Genomic DNA, 16,978 nt, shown 5'->3' on the forward strand with positions numbered 1-16,978 from the left:
AAAACGATGCTCAACATTATTAGCCATTAGGGAAATACAAATTGAAACTTAAGTGAAATACCAACACAATACCACCGAAATGAATAAAATGAAAAAACAATGTGGTGGCAATGATATCAAGCAACTAGAACTTTCCTCCACTGCTGTGGGAGTGTAAATTAATAGCCACTTTGGAAAACTTATATAGTAAAATAAAACTGGACATATGCATACCCTAAGTGGTAGGCAAAGTACGGCTCCCCAAAGACGTCCATGTCCTAATCTCAAGAACTTGTAAATATGTTATGTTACGGAGCAAAGAGGAATTAAATTTGTAGATGGAATTAAGGTTACAAATCACCTCACCTTAAAATAGGGAGATTATCTGGGTGCACCCAATGTAATCACAAGGGTCCTTAAGATTGGAAGAGGAAATCATAAGAGAGAACCAGATGAAAGAGTGAGAAGGATTTGGATCAAAGTTACTGGAGGAAGGCACTTGAGCCAAAGGAAGCAGGTGGCCTCTAGAAGCTAGAAAAGGCAAGGAAATGGATTATCTCCCAGAACCTCCAGAAAGAAAGGCAGCCCTGCCAATCTGTCAATGAGATTCATGTTGGATTTCTGATATACAGAACTGTAAGTTATTAAATTTCTATTGTCTTAAGCCACTAAGTTTGTGGCAGTTTGTCGCAACATCGAGAGAAAACTAATCTATCCTATGACTCAGCAATTCTACTCCTAGATATATACCCAATAGAAAGGCAGAGATATGCACAAGAATGTTCATACTGTCTTTTTCATATTGTCTCAAGCAGGAAACTACCCACATGTACATAAATAGATCACGTGTAATGTCTTAATACAATGGGATACTAAACCACAGTTGTTGTGGTTTTTTTGCCACACCACACGGCATGTGGGATCTTAGTTCCCTGACCAGGGATGGAAACCATGTCCCCTGCAGTGACAGCACAGAGTCTTAACCACTGGACCACCAGGGAAGTCCTAAACCACAATGATAAATGAATGCTGCACACAACAACATGATGGGTCTCAGAAACATAATGTTGAGTAAAAGAAGCCAAAAGATTTCAGATTGAAAATTCCATCTATAGTAAGTTCAAGATGAGTAAAACTAATCTACTATGGTGTTAGAATCAGAATTGTGGTTGCCTTGGCAGGGAATCTGGTGACTGAGAAGCGATGCAAAGGGGGTCTGCGGGGTGCTGGCAATACTTAATTTCTTGATCTGGGTGGTGTTTTCACAGTGTGTTTGGTTTGTGAAAATTATTTGAGTTGACATTTATGATTTATGCATATTTGTATGTGTATGCTATATTACAATAAATCATTTAACTTTAGAAGGCAGTGGATTGGTTAAAAACCAGATCAGACACAACTGAGGTGAGAATTGAAAATTGGGAAGAAAACCTGAAGAAATTCTCCAGAATGCCACTAGAAGATAATAAGATGAAAAACATAAAAAAGAATGTGAGAATGAGAAGGGTCAAATTTATCTATAATAGATGCTACATAAAGAGAGAATATAGAGAATAGGAGATGAAACATTCAAAGAGATAATGCTGAAAAATTTCCAGACCTAATAAAAGATATGACTCCTCAGATTTAGAAAGCAGGATAAATAAAAATGAAAATAAATACATCTCTTAATATAGTGTAGTTAAGCTAAGAAATACTATTATCATAACAACAATAAAGGATAAAAGGCAGTGGAATAATAATTTCAAAGTGCTGAAGAAGAAACAGCAGTCAGCCTAGATTTTTCTTTTTTACTTAGGTGTATGAAGTATGGTTTACATCAGGCAAAATTCTCTTTTTACTCTATGGTTTTATGAGATTTGACAAATGTATACAGTCATGCAATCTCTACTATGGTCAAGATATAGAATGGTTCCATCACACAAAAAATTCCCTCATGCCCCATTGTGGTCAAGCCTGCTCCCACCCCAGTCCATGGCAACCACTGATCTGCTTTCTGTCCCTATAATTTTTATTTTCCAGAATATCATATAAATGGAATCATAGAGAATGTAGCCTTTTCAAACAGACTAACTTCGCTCAGTATAATGTATTTGAGATTCATCTAAGCTGTTGTATGTATCTATAGTTTACTTATTATTGCTAAGTAGTATTCCATTGAATAAATGCAATACAATTAATTTTCCTAACCACCAGTAGAAGGGCATTTGGGTTGTTTTCAGTGTTTGGCATTTATGAATAAAGTTGCTATAAACATCTGCATACAAAGTTTTGTGTAAACAGATCCTTTCATTTCTTTGAGGTAAATACCTAGGAATGGGACTGCTGGATCATATATGGCAAGTGTATATTTAACTGTATGAGGAAATTAATGGTTTTCTAAAGTGGCTGTACCATTTTGCATCAATACTAGCAACGTGTGAGAGTTCTAGTTGCTCCACACCCTCACCAGCACTTTGTAATATCCCTTTTTTTTCCCTTCTAATCTGTGTGTAATGATATTTTGTTGCCATTTTAATTTGTATCCTTTCATGTGCTTATTTTCCATTGATATAATTCTTTGATTAAATGTTTAAATCTTTGTCCTTTTAGTTGGGTTTTTGGTTTTCTATTTTAATTGTTTTAACTGTATTTTGAAGAACAGAAATTTTTATTTAGGTGAAACTAATTCATGATTTTCTTCTTTTATACATAATGTGCTTGGTGTCATACCTAAGAAATATTTGCCTAATCTGAGATCAAAAGCTTTTTTCTTATGTTTTCTTCTAGGAGTGCATATCCTAAAGGTTTGCATTTAGGTCCATATGCATTTTGAATTCATTGTTGTCTCTGGTACAAGTTATGGGCTCAGGGTTTTGGGTTTTGATTTTTTTTATAGGTTATCCAAAATTATTCCACTGCAGGGCGTTGAAAAGACCATCTTTCTGTATTGCATTGCCTTCACACCTTTGTTGAAACCAATTGACTAAATGTGTATGGATCTATTTCTGGACACTCTATTCTATACCATTGATCTGTGTGTCCATTTTTTCACCACATTGTCTTAAGTACTATAGCTTACTATTACTATAGTAATAATTATTATAGCTTATTACTAAGTTTTGAAATCAGGTAGTGTAAGTTCTCCAACTTTGTTGTTATTTTTTCAAAAATTTTTGACTATTTTAGTTTCTTTGCCTTTACATTTAAATTTTAGATGCAACTTGTCAATTTCTATGAGAATGTGGTTGAAATTATGTTAAGTCTATATGTCAGTTTTGGGAAGGATTGCTGTCTTTGAATATTGCGTCTATCAATGTATAACTCTAATGTATCCATTTATTTTAAGTCTTTTAAAATTGTTTTTGCAATATTTTGTTGTTTTAGCATACATATATTGCACAGATTTTGTTAGATGTATACTATTTATTTCATGCTTTTTGGTGATATTGTAAATTACACTATTGTTTAAAATTCCATTTTTTCATTGCTAGTATATAGAAAGATAATAGATTTTTAGATCCTTTATCCTGCAACATGTTACTGCTAGTAGATTTTTGGAGATTCTTTGAGATTTTGTATACAAAAATCATGTTATCTGTGAATATAGACAGTTTTATTTCTTCTTTTAATATGAAAGCTTTTTTTCTTGCTTTATTTCACTGGCTAGGACCTCTAATAGGATGTTAAATGGGAGTCATGAGAATGAATAGCCTCACTTGTTCTTGAGAAAGTGTTCATTCTTTTAGTAATAATACATTTTAAAAACTACAACTAACATCATATTTTTTGGCAAAAGACAAATATTAGCAGTATAAACCAGCATCTCAGCATCTATTGGGTGTACTATGTAAATGGCACTGCACTAAGCCCTTTGCCTGCATCACAGAATTTAATTTTTTTACCACAGCCTTATGTAACAGATACTACCAGTATCCTTTTTTTATGGATAAGGAAAATGAAACTCCCTTTCATTAAGTAACTTTCTCTAGGTCACACAGCTAGCAAATGGAAAGGCTGGGCCTCTGATCCAAGTCTGATTGATTCTGAGGCCACGCTATGAGGGGCTACCCTGCTTGCTTCCCTGAGTTCAAGGCTCTTCTCACTAAGGTTAAGCACAGTCTCATGGGTTTAAAATGTTTTCAGTCTCTCATTCTAGTCACCATAAGATATTTTATTGCTTACACCCACTCCATGGACAACCTTCTCACATACCTATGTTCAGAGATTAATGGACAATATTGGTGGAATAAGCTCTTTCCTGTGTACATGATATAGCTTCAAGGATCTACCTTCAAGAATCACAAAGCCTAAATCCAGAGTTAAAAATGTGAAGATACTTCCCCAAGGCACATTTGGGAAGAGAACAGAGGTTTCTAAGAGTCCTTTGAAATACAACATGTCTATTATTCTTTTTATAGATTTATTTCAATAAATGATTTCCTTCAAGCATATGAGTAACTTATATTAGCACAGGCTTAGTGGAAAAGCTTGGGTTTTGGAATCAGACAGACCCACTTCTATAACCTACCTTGTGAACTTAGGCAATTTGCTTATCAGTTCACTCATTCAATGACACTGTTTTGAACACCTCCTACATGTCAGGCTCTGTTCTTAGCCCTGGGTTACATAACTAATCAAAATAAAGGGCCCTCTCTTCAGGAAGCTCACATTCTAGCACAGGAGATAGTCAATAAATTATAAACATGAAAAACAAATGACATATATGGTACAAAAATACGTAAGTGCTCAGCAAAAAAGGAAAAATAGAGCAGGGTAAGGATGAGTCAGGAGAAGATGTTGGAGGCGGAGGTAGAGATTGCTGTATTAAGTAACATGGTCAGTGCAGGACTCATTGATCAGTCAGATATGAGCATCAGCGTGCGTATCTGCTTCTCTCTCAGGCCCTCAATTATCTAACAATAAGCATCATGTGGTACTTTTTTCTTTGTATGCTGCCTAGAAAAGTATGAACTCAATTTGATATCTTAATTTTTTTAATCATAAGAAATTAGAACAAAAAATTACAAATAGAGAAAGGAAATAAATCATTCATCATTCTACCAGTTCTCCTTGGTGTTTTACTTTTTCATGCTGACTTTTATTCCAATCGCAGAATTAGATATCACATATACAGCCAATATTACATATTGTTTTTTTCATTTAACATTATGTATTAAGCATTTTCCATAATGTTAATCTTCAAAGCCATCATTTCAATGGGTGCATATTTTTTCATGTGTCCATTCATGTAAATGAATGTATTATATTTTACACAATAATTTTAATTGGATGTTTAAATTGCTTTAAATATGTTATTAAAATTTACTGTTATGAATGTCTTTGGGTGTATTTGAGCATAATTGATGCATTCATAATAAAGCTATCTACCATTTAATGACTGATTACTGACTACCAGTTATGGAGCTCTGTGCTAATGATTTTTCATACATCTCATTTGATCTTAACGGCAGAAAAAGTAATTTTTATATTTATATACTTTAGCATATATAAAAGTTTTAAAATGATATAAAAACAACACTCTTGAGCTGACTCATCATCCTTGCTAGATCTTAATATATAGCCATATTTGTTTCAGAATTTTCTAAAGAAATAAAATATCACAGATGAGTTGAAGCTCCTTATCCCATTGCCTTCCCTTCTTCCCCAAAGGTGAGTAATATCCAGAAGTTAGTGTTTACATAGCTATTGATTTTCTAATTAATTTGTTCACATGAATTTGTCCATGAGGAACATATGACATTTGAGTTGCAGTATTGACTTTGCTTGTTTCAAGTTTTATGTAAATGACATAATACTTCATATATTTTTGAGCTTCATTTTCCACGTGTTTTAAAAGTATATTTATGTTGATATGTAATGATTTCATTGATTTAAATAGCTGCATATTTTCCACTGTATATATAATCACAATTTATTATCCACTATTTTGGTAGACACTTAGGGTTTCCCAATAATTTGCACTTCCAAGCAATGCTCTAATTAGCGTCTTTTCCCATGTATGCCCTTAGATTTAGAATTGCTGTGTTCTTTAGCATGTGTATCTAGATGTGAAATTAATTAGTCTAGAATGGTGTTTGGGAATCCGTATCGTTTAAAGGCTCCCCGGGGCTTTTGGTGTGTAGCTGGGGCTGAGAACTGCTGCTCTAGATTTTATCCTTTTCACGTACAGTTAAATTATCACCCGCCTCTTCACTTTATAAATGTTGAACTAGATGCGTAAAATCCTGATTACTGAGGGTGCTGCCTCGGTGTTCTAGGGCTGAGAGATCTCAAGAGCGGCTGTGGATATCTATGGATATGGTCTCTCAGAAGAGAGATCTCAAGGCAGACTGGTCACTAGATGACACCTTTGCAATTCATCTGCCACTTCTGTCTATGCTTTTACCTGTGGAAGGGAAGAATCAAAACACAAGACAAACAAGCTCAGCTAGGACTGGGAAGGCAAATGATTCTTAACTTACCTGTCAGTGGTAATCAGTTGCTGAAAGCTGCCTCAGCAGAACAATGAGAATGATTGTAAAGCCACCCAAGGCCACTGTGGTGAGACTGCTATGACTGATTAGTGATGTCTGCCATGGGTTGGCTGTAAGTAAGTGGTCAAACAGGTGAGGTGCCTAATTACCAACCTGGCACCAGGATTTGCCTATCAGCAGTCATCCAGGAAAAGCAGCTGTCTGGTGAGTAACCCTGTTGTAATTAAAGAGAAGATCTGAAGGTTGTCAGTGGCTTGATTAAGAGGAAAATTTTGCCAAGTATTTCCTTTTGAGGTCTCATTTCTTTCACTCTTTTCAAAAATTTGACCTAAATTAATCCCTGTGCCAGTATGTCCTGGCTGATAGGCCAGGTGAGCTCTTGAGCCTTGTCAGCCAGGGAAAGAATGTGGGGTTTGGAGTCAGACCTGTACTGGAGCCCAGATGTGCCATTCATAGGCAATATGGCCAGCGCAGAGCCATTGAGATGCTCTGTGCCTCAATTCCTCATTGTAAAATGGGGACCATACCTGTGTCACTGAGAGATGTGAGGATTAGTTATAAGTATCTAGCACTGACCTGGGCCCAATTGCTAATTAATGGTAATGTTGCTACATTATTAGCATTATTATTATTGTTGTTATGATTATTATTAAAAAGCAAAATAATGATAATGGTGGTGCAGTCTGCAGACAGGTCTGGTTTAGAAAATTCAGCTCTAGGTAGGTTTAGAGAATATGTCCCCAATTGAAATACAAGACTAGAAATTGGTTTCCATAGGGTTGTCTACATCAGGACAGTGGAGGAGAAAGTTTGTGAAGGCAGTAGACACTAAGGGTGAGCAACGAGAATTACTGTTAGAGTTGTAATAGGAGGTAAACACAGGCTGAGTTCTGAGGCCAAGTGAAGGGGTTACCCCACTTCCACAAGAAACAAAGGGGAAGAAACCCAAAATGGATCCAGTTACTCTGAATGTAATCATGTCAGCTATGAAAATACATTTACAAGTCCCACTGCTCTATGTCAGAACCCTGATACCCCCTAGGCTCTGAGAAATAACTAGCACCATTTTTGAGAATTCTTCCCATTGCAAACTGAGAAAAGAGGACAGGGTGTGAATTCGAAAAGCAAATTTTTCTCATCAAGGTCTGGAGTCTGTAGTGTATGCTTGGAACCTGAAAAAAATGGACTCTTTCTTCCTCTTTTATTAAATGTCATATACTTTAAGTATTGCACAAGTTATCAGTACATATGGAGCATGATAATAGATGCTCGTCATGAATGTATTTCGCCTTTGTTTACCAGTGATATAAAATGGCAAATGATAATCAAAGGAATGGCTTAGAAATCAGGGCCAGAATAATATTTCCATGGAAAAGGATCATTTTTAAGGAAAAAAATAACAGTGGCCATAATTTTATAGATGAAGGAACTGAGGCTTAAGCGAAATTTGGGGGAGGGTGTCAGATTTATTGAGATATTTATAGATGATAAAATTTTACCTTTCTAAGAGTGTAGTATGATGAGTTTTGACAAATGTATATAGTTTTGTAACCAAAACCATAATTAAGATGTAGAACATTTCCAGCACTGCAAAAAGTTTCCTTGTGTCCTTTTGTAGTCAGTTATCTTCCCCCACAGCCAGTCCCTAGAAACCAATGATCGACCTGGTTTTGGATCTGCTCTCTGCCTTTTCATATAAAATGTCACATAAGTGTAATTATATGTAGAGTATGCAGGTTTGGTAACTTCTTTCACTAATAGAATGCTTCTAAATTTCATCCATTTTGTTGCCTGTATCGATGCTTTATTTTATTACTAAGTTGTATTCCATTCCATTAACATACCACAAATTGGTTATCCATTCAAGCAGTTGATAAACATCTGAGTTGCTTCTGTTTTTTGATTGTTATAAATAAAGCTTCCATAAACATCTGTAAACAGGTTTTTGTGGACATAGGTTTTTACTTTTCTTGGTTAAAATACCAAGAGTGGGGTTTATGGGTCACGTAGTAAGTGAATGTGTAGCATTACTAGAAACTGCCAAAGACCTGACCATTGAACATTCCCATCACTAATGTGTACGAGGCCTCCAGGTGCCCCACATTCTCAATGGCACTTTTTAATTTTAGTCATTCTAATGAGTGTGTAGTGGTTTCTCACTATGATTTTAATTTGCAGTTTCCCTGATGACTAATGATGTTTAGTTTCTTTTCACGTGTTTATTGCCATCTATATGTCTTCTTTGGTAAAGTGTCTATTCAAGCTTTTACCTGTTTTTTTAATTAGTTTCCTTGTCTTAGTGAATTTTGAGAGTTTTTTTTTTTTATTCTGGACACAAAGCCATGATCAGATATATGTCACTTGTCTTTAATTTTCTTAACAATATCTTTCAAAGAACAGATGCTTTGAATTTTGATTTAGTTCAACTTATCAATTTGTTCTCTTATGGTCTGTGCTTTCTGTGACTTATCTGAGAAATCTTTGCCTAACTCAAGATGAAAAAGATTTTCTCCTACATCTTCTAGAAGTTTTTACACATGTAACACTGACATTTAGATACAGACCATTTCAAGTTAATTTTGTATATGGTGCAGAAAAAAGGCCAAGGTTATTTACTTATTTTAGCATATAAATGGCCAATTGTTCCAGCACCATTGCTGAAAAGATTATCTTTTATCCATTGACTTACCCTGGCACTTTGGTTGAAAACCAATAACCGTATATATGTGGGTCTGTTTCTGAACTCTTGATTCTATTCCCTTGATCTACTATGTCTCTCTTTTAGTCAATACCACACAGACTTGATTACTGTATCTTTATAGTAAGTCTTCAAACGGGTAATGCGAATCCTCCAACTTTGCTATTCTTATTCAAAATTACCTATTTTGGTGATTTTAGTTCCTTTGCTTTTCTATATAAATTTTAGAACTTCCCTGTCAATTTCTACCCCAAAAAATCATGCTGGGATTTTGATTGGGATTGCACTGAATGTATAAATCAATTGGAGGTGAATTGACATCTTAGTAGTTAATTTTCCAACCTATGGGCCCAGTTATATCTATTCATTTATAAGGCCCTCTTGGTTTCTTTCATCAACATTTTGTCATTGTGAGAATTTACATCTTTTGCCTCTAAGCATTTCATGTTTCTAATGATATTGTAAATGGTACCATTTTCGTTATTTCGATTTCCAGTTATTCTTTTCCAGTATCTAAGAAAACAATTGATTTTCATATATTGACCATATATCCTGCAACCATATTAAACATACTTATTGGTAGATTCTTTGGGATTGCCTATCTAGACAGTCATGTTGTCTATGAATAGAGGTTTATTTTTTCCTTTCAAGTCTCCATGCCTTTTTTACTTTTTCTCATATAATTAATTGGCTAGGACCTCCAGTGTGGTGTTGGAATGAGCAGTGAGATCAAATATCATTGCCTAGTTCATAATTTTAAGAGAACGCATTTATTCTTTTATCATTCTTTCTATATATAAATATATTAGCTGTAAAGATTTTTGTAGATGTCCTTTATCAAGTTGAGGATGTTTCCTTTGTCCCCTAGTTTTTTGAGAATTTTTATCATGAATAGACGTGAAATTTTGTCCAATGCTTTTTCTGCATCTGTCAGATGATCATTTGCTTTTTCTTTTTTACTGTTACTTTAGTAAATGACATCGCTTAATCTTCAAGTGTTGAACTAACTTTCCATATTTGGGATAGACTCCTCTTGGTCATGATGTATTATCCTTTCTGTTTATTATGGAATTTCATTTTCTAATATTTTGTTAAAGCTTTTTGAGTTAATTTTTATGAGGGAAATTGGTATATAATTTTTATTTTTTTTATAATGTCTTTGGCTTTGGTACCGGGGTAATTCTGATCTCATTAATGGTTGGAAAGTGTTCTCGCCTTTTCTGTTTTCTGGAAGAGTTTGTGTAGAATTGGTCATACTTGCCAGTGAAATCATCTAAACTGGATTCTTTTTGTGGGAAAGTTTTTAAACTATGAATTTAATTTTTTAATAGATGTAGGGTTAGTTAGGTTATTTATTTCTTCTTGAGTGAGCTTTTGTAGTTTTTGTCTTCCAAGGAATTTGTCCATTCCATCTAAGTTATCAAAAGTTTGGCATAAAGTTTCCCATAATATTCTTTTATTATACTTTTCATGATAGCTGGCTTTATAGGGGTAAATTAAACAGGGTGTTCCCTATTTACTTCCGAATATTGATCATTTATGTCTTCTCTCTTTCTTTCATTATTATTCTGGCTAGAATTTTTTAAAATTTATCTTTTCAAAGAAGCAATATTGATTTCATTGCTTGTCTCTATTGCATTCTTGTTTCAGTTTTAGTGATTTCTATTCTTCAGTATTTCCTTCCTTCTGTTTACTTTGGATTTGAAATGCTCTTTTTTATCTAATTTATTAAGGTGGAAGCTTAGGTTATTGTTTTCAACCCTCCTTCTCTTCTAATATGTGTGTTTAATGCCAAAATATCCCCTCTGAGCACTGCTTTAGCTTCATTTCATAAATGTTTATATATATATATATATATTTTTTTTTTTTTTTTTTTTTTTTTTTTTGCCTCTCACTGTTGTGAGAGGAGGAGCACAGGCTCCGGACGCGCAGGCCCAGCGGCCATGGCTCACAGGCCCAGCCGCTCTGTGGCATGTGGGATCTTCCCGGACCGGGGCACGAACCCGTGTCCTCTGCCTCGGCAGGCGGACTCTCAACCACTGCGCCACCAGGGAAGCCCTGTTTATATGTTTTGTTTTCATTTTCATTCAGTTAAAATATTTTCTAATTTCTCTTGTGATTTCTTCTTTGACATGATTTACTTAGAAGAGTGATGTTTAGTTCTCAAATTTTTTGATTTTTCACATATCCTTCTGTCTTTGATATTTAGTTTAATTCTATTGTGATCAAGAATATTTTTATATCATTTGAATCCTTTTAAAATTATTGAACCTTGCTTTATGTTCCAGACTGTGATTTATCTTGGTGAATGTTCCAAGTTGAAAATAATATTCTGCTATTGTTGTGTGGAGAATTCTCTAAACGTCAATTAAGCTTATTTGGTTGCTAGTGTTTTTCATGACTCTAATACACATATCCTTAAGTGATTTCTTAGATAGGAGTCTGCTTGTTTTAGCACAACTGTGATAGGAGTGTTAATACTTACAACTATAGTTATGGATTGGTCTATTTCTTCTTTTAGTTCAACTAGTTTCCATTTTTATGTATTTTGAAACTCTGTTGTTAGGTGCATCCACATTTAGGATTGTTATGTCCTTTGATGAACTGACCCATTTTTCAAGATAAAACTTTGCCTCTGTATCCAGGGAAATAATGATTAGATTAAAATCTACTTTATCTGCTATTAATATAGTCACTCTAACTTTCTTTGACCAGTATATTCATGCTGTATTCTTTTCAATTCTTTTAATTTTAACCTCTTTGTAGGTTTAACCTCTTTGTATACTTTGAACTGTATACTTTTATTATCTTCCTCCTGTCCTTTGTGCTATTATTTTCATATACTTTATTTCTACATATGTTATAAACCCCTTGGTACATTGTTATTATTTTACTTTAAGCAATTTTCATTTTTAGCTGCTTTATTGAGGCATAATTTACATACAATAAAAATCACCCATTTTAAATCCAGTTTGAAGAGTTTCAATAAATTTACAGTCGTGTACCTATTACCACAATCCAGCCTTAGAACACTTCCATCACCTCAAAAATTCCCTGTTAGCCATCAATTCCCACTGCCCATCCCACCCCACCCCCAGCCTCAGGAAACCACTGGTCTGCTTTCTGTATCTATGGTTTTTGTTTTCCTTATATTTAATGTAAATGGAATCATACAATGTGTAGTCTTGTCTTTGTGTCTTGCTGCCTACACTTAACATGTTTTTGAGTTTTGTATACATCATTGCATATATCAGGAGATTGTTTGAATTTATTTTAATTGATGAGTAGGATTCCATTGTATGGATATATTATTTTTAGTTTTTTATCCAATCATCAGTTGATAGACATATAGATGGTTTCAATTTTGGGTGGTTATGGATAATGCTGCTATACAGGTTTTTCTGTAGACACATGTTTTCCTTTTTCTTTGGTAGGCATTTAGGAGTAAAATTACTTGGTCATATGATAAGTATATGTTTAATGTTTAAGAAACTGCCAAACTGTTTTCCAAAGCAGTTGTAGCATTTTTACTCCTACTATCAATGAATTGGGATCCCAGTTCCTCCATATCCTCATCAATGCTTAGTAATTTCACTCCTTTTGATATTGGCCATTCTAGCAGCTGTATAGTGGTAGCTTGTGATTTTAATTTGCATTTCTTTATGACTAATGATGTTTAGCATCTTTCGATGTGTCTACTTGTTATTTGTATCTCTTTCTACATTTTGATGAAATGTGTCTTAAGGTCTTTTGCTTAGTTTTAATTTGGCTGTTTGTCTTTTAATTATAAAGTTGTAAGACTTAAAACAACCCTAGATGCAAGACCTTTTGCTGGATCTTACCTGCTGTTAATCCCTTCCAGTGCATTTTCATTTTAGATATTGTATTTTACAGCTCTACAAGTTCTATTTGATTCTTTCTATATCTTCTATTTTTCCCTATCTCCTAAATACACCAAGTATGTTTATAAGGGCTATTTTAACATCATTGTCTGTTAATTATATCATCTCTACCATTTCCGGGTCTGTTTCTATTGATTTTATTTTTTTCTCTTTTATAAATCATATTTTCAGGCTTCTTTGTGTTCCTGGTGACTTTTTATTTGATGGCGGTCTTTATGAAATTTACATTGTTGGGTGCTCATGTTGTATATGTTTCTTTAAGAGTATGGAACTTTGTTCTATCTCACAATTAAGTTATATGGCATCAGTTGAATCCTTTTGAGATTTGTTTTTAAGCTTTTCTTAGGTACACCCACTTTGTAGTGTCTTTGGCTCTACTACAAAGGCAATACTCTTCTGAGGTTTCTTCCCAATGGCCTATGTACTATGAGGGACTTTCACTGTGGCTGGTGGAAACCCTTAATTTCCAGTCCTGTGTGAACTCTGGAAATTAGGGTCATTCTACTGCTCTCTGGTGGTTCTTTCCCCAGCCTCATGTAGTTTTCTTTCACAAACACTCAGTCAGAGACTCAGAGGAACCTCTCTGTAGGTTTTAGAATCTGGAACTCTCTTTTGTTCAGCTCCCACTTCTCAGGTATGCAGTCTCACAACTCTAGACTCATTGGCCTCTCCAATCTCTGTCTCTTCAACTTAGAATGCTGTGCTTCAGCCTGGAAATTATCTTTAGGCTGTCTGGACTTGAAGAAAAAATAAACAGGATTTGCTGATTGTTTGGATGTTGAATATAAAAGGAAGACAGAAGTGAAGGATGAATTTTGGCTTAAGTAACCAGAAGAATGGGGAGGTCAGTTTCAGTAGAACGTTGGGAAGAAATTCTGAAAGGGGTTGATTGAAGAAAGAATGGCAAAAGAGGATTCCGACACAATGAAGATAGAAAGCTCTCTCAAGGAGTTTAGACAATCACATGCCATCTCTCAAGGGACTCCCAATCTAGTTGGGGAAGAATGGAGAAGTATAAAGAGATACTTACATTGGTGTAAGGTGTGCAATAATAGATTTCTACAGCCACAGGTCAAATGAAGAAATCTCTAATATAGTGAGGTGTTTAAAAAGGAAGTATGAAATGTTTCACAGAGGTGGTGATACTTGAGCTGCATGGTGAAGGACTAGGAAAATTTCCCCAGAGGGAGGAGGTGGGCAAGGGCATTGCAGAAAGAGGGAAGAGCATGGGATACTGTGACAGATGGCAAACACCTCAACACATTCAGGAAACATTAATTCTCCATGGCTCAGCCTAAGGTGGAAATGGGGATTTGTGAAGAAATGAAGCAAGAGTTTCATGAAGAAATGAAGCAAAACGTTAGCTGATAAAGACCCTTCTTTACCATGTATACATTTTAGACTTTATTCTGTAAATAAGGGAAATGCTTCTAAGCTCTGGAATGTGGCTGGAGGAGTTGAACAGGAAAGCCGATTAAAGGGCCTGGGTAAGAAGCTATCGAGGCTGAACAAAGCCAAGGAGATGGAGCATTGGTGGGTAGGATCTCACAAGGTTTTAAGTTGAGAAATCAAGAGGTCTTGGTGAGCTGATGGATGGAGTGGGTTAAGAGGTAGAAAAGGGAGGAGTTACAGATGGCATTTAGCTTTTTGGCCTGGCCATCTGAGGAGATGGTGATGCCATTAGCTAAACTTGGGAAAATAGAAATTTGTACAATAAAATATTTTACATGCCCTCCCCGGGACTGAATATTCACTCTGTGAGGTGGTGGTACCAAGGGTAGGTTAGAAGGGCTTTAATCTCCTACTCTGATGGTCCTTATCAAGTCTCCTCCCACCTACCAGCTGCATCGAAAAACTTGAAAGCTGTAGGAAAATATCATGCTGCCTATACAAGATAGCTTTAATACAATTCCCTTAACTAGTTTGCCTTTTATCAGCCCCCTATATACAAATACCTCTGGAACTGCAATAGATTCTATGTCAAGCCAAAAGTTTCGGCTTCTCTTCATATCATTTACAAATGATAGGGGTAATACCACTCATTGCTGTGCTTTGCACAGACGGGGGTCAATGCAATGGTGAGGGAGAAATAATTCTGACCTTCCCAGAACAGGTCTCCCTCATGCTCTAAGATCTAGCCATAGTGCCCTTCTTTACGTTCCTTTAACTGGTCAAGCCATATTGTAGGGCCTTTACACGTGCTGTTTTGTCTCTTGGAATATGATCTACCCCACTCCATACTTTATTATATCATAGCTTGATTCTTCTTTTCTTTTGAGTCTCCTTCCCTAACCACTTTTTGGAAACTTTGTTAGCCTCAATTGGTCTTTATCATATCACCCTATTAATTCCCTTCCCAACACCTTGTAATTTGTAATTATCTATTTCCTTGTTTAATGGATTGTTTTGCATCTGTTGCCCATACAAGACTTTATGAGAGTGGCGATCATGTTTACTTTGTCTTCACTCTAACATGTATAATATTACCTGTACCTAGAAAGAACTCCGTAAAGATATGTTAAGTGAATAAGAAATAAAGAGCAGATAATGAAGGTTACTATTAAAAAGCATTTCATCAATGAACCAATAGGAGAAAGTATTATTTTAGGATGGGAGGAATTCCCTGTTGTCTCTGAAATCATAACACACAGGTAGTAGCTTTCCCTAAGATTGGTCCTGTGTGATTGCACAAACATAATTGCCAAGATTGCACTGATGTATCAGCCTGGGTAATTAATGCTAATGGATATAATAAACAACCCCAAAATCTCAGGGGGGGCTTAGGTTTTTCTCATGTTACAGACTAGACTGTTTGACCACTGCCTTCTAGGTGATAATTCAGGCATTCCAGTGTCTTTTTGTGGCTCTACTACTCTCTCAATGACACTTCGGGATCCTTCACTGGATCCCCTCTATCCAGCCAACATTCAAAGAGGGAAGTCTTGCCTGGTTATGTAAGAGATTTCAAAGACCAAGTCTGGAAGTGGTATGCGTCACTTCTGCACACACTCTGTTGGTCAGAATGAGGCACATGGCCCCCATGTAACTGCAAAGGAAGCTGGGAAATGAAGTTTTCCTGTGTGCCCAGGAAAAGAAACTGGATCTGTGAGCATGGAGCCAGCCTCTACTACAACAGGGGACTTCAACTGGTTACCATGAGGATTATAGAGTTAATGTATGCAAAATACTCAGAATAGTACCCAGCACATCAGGGACACCCGTAATTCCAGGGAAATTGTGAGAGGGGTTTCTCTGAGTTTGCACTAATTACTGCTTGCTAAACGAGGCTGATATTCTAAAAGTTTCTGTCAAAACCAACAGCTGGCTGGAGAGTTTTGTGAGCCCCAGTGCCCGAGAAGGCCAGCCAAAGATGCAGATACCACCACCAAGTCTGTGTGGCACATCCTCGTGCTTTGCTTAATTTGGTTCCCTGGGTGGGAGAAGTTTTATAAGCAGTGTTCTGGTTAATTAGGTGATTAATACTCCTCAAATTAGAGAGCCATTTCCCCAGTGACAGTTCTTGTTTTGCTCAAATATGAGACAAATCTTCATTGTGTAGTTTGGAGAGGCACGTGATTGCATTCACCTGTCTGCCAGGCTTCTCAGGTCATCACTCTGGCTGACCCCACATCTGGCTACGTCGCCATCTAGATGGACCAGTTTAGGGAAACAAAAGCGCCCCAGATCATCTGGCCTCCTCTCAGACCAGGGCAAAGTTGATCTGGTGGTACATTCATGGTTCCCTTCTGGGGATTTCAAACTGTATCATCTCTCAAGGTCAGAGTCATTGTCTCTACACAGAGCCCTCCAACTTCCATGGCAAGGTGATCAAGCCACCTCCAAGGGCAAATCAGGCATCAAAGCTCTTTCTCTCAAATTCGCTCTCAGATCAGTAGAAATCTGCCCCCAAACTCTCATATACG

The sequence above is a fragment of the Pseudorca crassidens genome, chromosome 3, assembly GCF_039906515.1.
Source record: "Pseudorca crassidens isolate mPseCra1 chromosome 3, mPseCra1.hap1, whole genome shotgun sequence".
NCBI classification, from domain to species: domain Eukaryota; kingdom Metazoa; phylum Chordata; class Mammalia; order Artiodactyla; family Delphinidae; genus Pseudorca; species Pseudorca crassidens.